Below are 6,180 nucleotides of genomic sequence, written 5' to 3'. Positions count from 1 at the left end.
ATTGAAGTCAATGGGAGACTCGAGCATTTTTCAAGGGGACCAAGGCTCTGCACAGGGAAGCTTGGCCAAACACCTGGGAACCTCAGAAAAGGATGGAAACACCACGGAAATGGACAGGAAACAGCAGGGGCAGCATGCATGGATGCCTCTGAGGCTGCTTAATCGCACCATTATGCCAAAATTATGGGCAACAGCATGGCCATGACAGAGTGACAGAATGAAGCTAGATAGCATCTAAAACATCCAATAATTGACCCTGACACTATAGGGGACGGCATGCAGAGGCAGCGGCAGCAGCGGAAGGCTAGAGAGTGGCATGGCGACATACCCTAAATGGACTCAGGCTTCAAACCAATGGGTAGCAGAGAGGAACCAAAGAAGGTGAGCAAGAAGCGCTCAAATAATATCGGTACATGATAAAAGTTTGCCAGTATATTTTGTGGATTACACAGCAGGGTGGCGACAAAGTTAACATGGAAGCCATGAAAACAATCCAAAATTCTGCCTGACACAGCTCGTTTGATAAGGGGACGATGTATGGAGGCAGTGAACTAGTAGTAGATTAAAGGTACTGCAGTTAAAACTATGTTAGTTGGTTCTTGGCATGGAGCTGGCGCTCCGCTGCCAGGCGAGCTTTCGCCAATCCAAGCCCCTGTCTCTAGGCTACTCCCCAAACAGCACTTCTAAGAACCTTTCGGATAAGATCAAGTATAGTAGCGTTCTTATAAGTTTGGGATATGGCGGGTGAGGGGAATGTAAACAGATGCGCAAGAAGCGCTGAAATAATATCCGTAAATGAAAAAAGTTTTCCAGTATATTTTGTGGCTTACACAGCAGGGTGGCGACAAAGTTAACAAGTTTGATGTGGAATGCCCTGCAATAGCTCTTGGGCGGTGTGCCTTTTATCACCTAGGCTCAGCAGTTTGAGCACCGCCTGCTGTCGCTTAGCAACGGCACTGCTGCTGTGCCTAGAGCTACCGACTGATGGCGCCATGCCCACGGATGGTAATTCGGAGGAGGAGGAGGTGGAGGAGGGGTGGGAGGATTTGGAGGTATAGTAGGCCTTTGAGACCTGGACCGAGGTAGGCCCCGCAATCCTCTGCGTCGGCAGTATATGACCAGCCCCAGGGTCAGACTCGGTCCCAGCCTGCACCAAGTTAAGTGTAGTAGCGTTCTTATAAGTTTGGGATATGGCGGGTGAGGGGAATGTAAACAGATGCGCAAGAAGCGCATGATGCGCATGGAGCTGGCGCTCCGCTGCTAGGCGAGCTTTCGCCAATCCAAGCCCCTGTCTCTAGGCTACTCCCCAAACAGCACTTCTAAGAACCTTTTGTATAAGATCAAGTGTAGTAGCGTTCTTATAAGTTTAGGATATGGCGGGTGAGGGGAATGTAAACAGATGCGCAAGAAGCGCATGATGCGCATGGAGCTGGCGCTCCGCTGCTAGGCGAGCTTTCGCCAATCCAAGCCCCTGTCTCTAGGCTACTCCCCAAACAGCACTTCTAAGAACCTTTTGTATAAGATCAAGTGTAGTAGCGTTCTTATAAGTTTAGGATATGGCGGGTGAGGGGAATGTAAACAGATGCGCAAGAAGCGCTGAAATAATATCCGTAAATGGTAAAAGTTTGCCAGTGTATTTTGTGGATAACACAGCAGGGTGGCGACAAAGTTAACAACTTTGATGTGGAATCCATGAAAACAACCCAAATTTCTGCCTGACACACCTCGTTTGATAAAGGGACGATGTATGGAGGCAGCTATATGGACGACTTTTGGAGGTAGCAATGGAGACAACGTGTGGAGGCTGCTATGGAGACAATTCAATTTGGATAGTGCCTGTATGTGGCAGTCCAAAAAATTTTTCAAACCAGAGGAGCAGGTAGGTGGCCCTCCAGAAAAATGGAATAGATTGAGTGCCTGTATGTGGCAGTCCAAAAAATTTTTCAAACCAGAGGAGCAGGTAGGTGGCCCTCCATAAAAATGGAATAGATTGAGTGCCTGTATGTGGCAGTCCAAAAAAGTTTTCAAACCAGAGGAGCAGGTAGGTGGCCCTCCAGAAAAATGGAATAGATTGAGTGCCTGTATGTGGCAGTCCAAAAAAGTTTTTAAACCAGAGGAGCAGGTAGGTGGCCCTCCAGAAAAATGGAATAGATTGAGTGCCTGTATGTGGCAGTCCCAAAAAATTGTTTAAAACAGAGGACCGGAAAGGTGGCCCTCCAGAAAAATTGAATAGATTGAGTGCCTGTATGTGGCACTCCCAAAAATTGTTTAAAACAGAGGACCGTGTCGGTGGCCCTCCAGAAAAATTAAATGCATAAAGTACTATACCTAGAGCCAGTGGGCCCTGTCAAAAAACAGCCAGTTTCCTCTGCTTTACTGTAGAAAGAGGAGGAGAAGGAGGAAAATGAGGAGGAGGAGGAGTGGATAAATTATTCAGGTTGAGCTTCCTTCACCTGGTGGAGATTGGAAATTCTGAGAAATCCAGGCTTTATTCATTTTAATAAGCGTCAGCCTGTCAGCGCTGTCAGTCGACAGGCGTGTACGCTTATCGGTGATGATGCCACCAGCTGCACTGAAAACCCGCTCGGACAAGACGCTAGCGGCAGGGCAGGCAAGAACCTCCAAGGCGTAGAGCGCCAGTTCGTGCCACATGTCCAGCTTTGAAACCCAGTAGTTGTAGGGAGCTGTGTGATCATTTAGGACGATGGTATGGTCAGCTACGTACTCCCTCACCATCTTTCTGTAAAGATCAGCCCTACTCTGCCGAGACTGGGGACAGGTGACAGTGTCTTGCTGGGGTGACATAAAGCTGGCAAAAGCCTTGTAAAGCGTACCCTTGCCAGTGCTGGACAAGCTGCCTGCTCGCCTACTCTCCCTCGCTACTTGTCCCGCAGAACTACGCACTCTGCCGCTAGCGCTGTCAGAAGGGAAATACTGTTTCAGCTTGTGCACCAGGGCCTGCTGGTATTCATGCATTCTCACACTCCTTTCCTCTCCAGGGATGAGAGTGGAAAGATTTTGCTTGTACCGTGGGTCCAGGAGAGTGAACACCCAGTAATCGGTGCTGGAATAAATTCTTTGAACGCGAGGGTCACGGGATAGGCAGCCTAGCATGAAATCTGCCATATGCGCCAGAGTACCAACGCGTAAGAATTCACTCCCCTCACTGGCCTGACTGTCCATTTCCTCCTCCTCCAACTCCTCCAACTCCTCTTCTTCTGCCCATACACGCTCAACAGTGTAGGACTCAACAATGGTCCCCTCTTGTGTCTCGCCAACATTCTCCTCCTCTTCCTCCTCATCCTCCTCCACCTCCTCCGATATGCGCTGAGAAACAGACCTAAGGGTGCTTTGGCTATCAACAAGGGAATCTTCTTCCCCTGTCTCTTGTGAGGAGCGCAAAGCTTCCGACTTCATGCTGACCAGAGAGTTTTTCAACAGGCCAAGCAGCGGGATGGTGAGGCTGATGATGGCGGCATCGCCACTGACCATCTGTGTTGACTCCTCAAAGTTACTCAGCACCTGACAGATATCAGACATCCACGTCCACTCCTCATTGTAGACTTGAGGAAGCTGACTGACCTGACTACCAGTTCTGGTGGAAGTTGACATCTGGCAGTCTACAATCGCTCGGCGCTGCTGGTAAACTCTGGATAACATGGTCAGTGTTGAATTCCACCTCGTGGGCACGTCGCACAACAGTCGGTGAGCGGGCAGTTGGAGGCGGCGCTGCGCTGCCCTGAGAGTGGCAGCATCTGTGCTGGACTTCCTGAAATGCGCACAGATGCGGCGCACCTTCATGAGCAAATCAGACAGATTGGGGTATGTCTTGAGGAAACGCTGAACTATCAGATTTAACACATGGGCCAGGCATGGCACATGTGTCAGTCTGCCGAGTTGCAGAGCCGCCACCAGGTTACGGCCGTTGTCACACACAACCATGCCTGGCTTCAGGTTCAGCGGTGCCAGCCACAGATCAGTCTGCGCCGTGATGCCCTGTAATAGTTCTTGGGCGGTGTGCCTTTTATCGCCTAGGCTCAGCAGTTTGAGCACCGCCTGCTGTCGCTTAGCGACGGCACTGCTGCTGTGCCTAGAGCTACCGACTGATGGCGCCATGCCCACGGATGGTCGTTCGGAGGAGGAGGTGGAGGAGGGGTGGGAGGAGGAGGAGGCATAGTAGGCCTCAAACACCTGGACCGAGGTAGGCCCCGCAATCCTCGGCGTCGGCAGTATATGACCAGCCGCAGGGTCACACTCGGTCCCAGCCTCCACCAAGTTAACCCAATGTGCCGTCAGAGATATATAGTGGCCCTGCCCGGCAGCACTCGTCCACGTGTCCGTGGTCAGGTGGACCTTGTCAGAAACGGCGTTGGTCAGGGCACGTATTATGTTGTCTGACACGTGCTGGTGCAGGGCTGGGACGGCACATCGGGAAAAGTAGTGGCGGCTGGGGACCGAATACCGAGGGGCGGCCGCCGCCATGAGGCTGCGAAAGGCCTCGGTCTCTACTAGCCTATAGGGCAGCATCTCCAGGCTTAGCAATCTGGAAATGTGCACATTAAGGGCTTGGGCGTGCGGGTGGGTTGCACTATATTTGCGTTTCCGCTCCAGCGTCTGGGGTATGGAGAGCTGAACGCTGGTGGATGCTGTGGAGGATCGTGGAGGTGACGATGGGGTTTTTGTGGCAGGGTCCTGGGCAGGGGGCTGACTATCAGCTGACACAGGGGAAGGAGCAGTGGTGTGCACGGCCGGAGGTGAACGCGCTTGTTTCCACTGAGTGGGGTGTTTAGCATTCATATGCCTGCGCATACTGGTGGTAGTTAAGCTAGTAGTGGTGGAACCCCTGCTGATCCTGGTTTGGCAAATGTGGCACACCACAGTCCGTCGGTCATCCGGTGTTTCCTTAAAGAACCTCCAGACTTCTGAAAATCTAGCCCTCGCCGCAGGAGCCCTCGCCACGGGAGCTTCACTAGTTGACACATTTGGCGCTGATGCACCAGCTCTGGCCCTGCCTCTCCGTCTGGCCCCACCACTGCCTCTTCCAACCTGTTCTGGTCGAGGACTCTCCTCCGTCTCAGAAGCACTGTGTTCACCCGGCCTCTCAACCCAGCTTGGGTCTGTCACCTCATCATCCTCCGATCCCTCAGTCTGCTCCCCCCTCGGACTTCCTGCCCTGACAACAACTTCCCCACTGTCTGACAACCGTGTCTCCTCATCGTCGGACACCTCTTTACACACTTCTTCCACTACGTCAACAAGGTCATCATCACCCACAGACTGCGACTGGTGGAAAACCTGGGCATCAGAAAATTGCTCATCAGCAACCGGACAAGTGGTTTGTGACTGTGGGAAGGGTCCAGAAAACAGTTCCTCAGAGTATGCCGGTTCAAATGGCAAATTTTGCTGGGAGGGGGCAGACTGGGGGGGAGGAGGCTGAGGTGCAGGAGCTGGAGGAGTGCCGATTTCGGTGACATGGGTGGACTGCGTGGAAGACTGACTGGTGGACAAATTGCTCGAAGCATTGTCGGCAATCCACGACATCACCTGTTCGCACTGTTCTGGCCTCAACAGTGCTCTACCACGAGTCCCAGTAACTTCAGACATAAACCTAGGGAGTGTAGCTCTGCGGCGTTCCCCTGCTCCCTCATAAGCAGGTGGTGTCTCACCCCGCCCAGGACCACGGCCTCTGACCCCTGCAGTAGTTGGACGCCCACGTCCCCGCCCTCGTCCTCTACCCCTAGCCCTCGGGTTAAACATTTTGAAAATGAGAGTTATAACTTGTATTTTTTTTTTAACTTTTTTTTTTTTTTTTTTTTTTTTGTGTTTTTTAGTTTTTAAAACCAAACGATGCTATCCTATAGCTACGGCTATTTTCTAGCCAAGTATTACAGCACACTACTATGCCAGATGAGATGACGCTGAGTTATGAAAAAAATAAACGTAAAATAAAAAAGGAAATGGCAGACTGTGCCTAGTTGAAATACAACCCCGGGCCCTAATAAATTTTCCCACTTCGGTCTTTGCGATGGATATGTGCGTCACTAAAACACAGTGGTCGCAAGTCTGACTCCAAATTGCTCCCAATTTGATAGTAGATGCACTGCAGCAAGTACAGCCACCAGCAGATCAACCAGAAATCAAATATATATAACGCTACTGCAGGCGTAATTAAGACGTTTG

At 51.3% G+C, this 6,180-nt stretch overlaps 1 long non-coding RNA gene across 1 annotated transcript in view; it reads right to left on the bottom strand.

The window, feature by feature from the left end:
- The window catches only part of LOC140119633 (uncharacterized), a 149,918-nt gene that overhangs the window by 35,649 nt on the left and 108,089 nt on the right, over positions 1-6,180 (bottom strand). The gene's annotated exons all lie outside the window — the stretch shown is intronic.

Source organism: Engystomops pustulosus, chromosome 2 (assembly GCF_040894005.1).
Source record: "Engystomops pustulosus chromosome 2, aEngPut4.maternal, whole genome shotgun sequence".
NCBI classification, from domain to species: domain Eukaryota; kingdom Metazoa; phylum Chordata; class Amphibia; order Anura; family Leptodactylidae; genus Engystomops; species Engystomops pustulosus.
The sequence above is the reverse complement of the archived record's forward strand: the minus strand, read 5'-3'. Positions and strand labels throughout refer to the sequence as shown.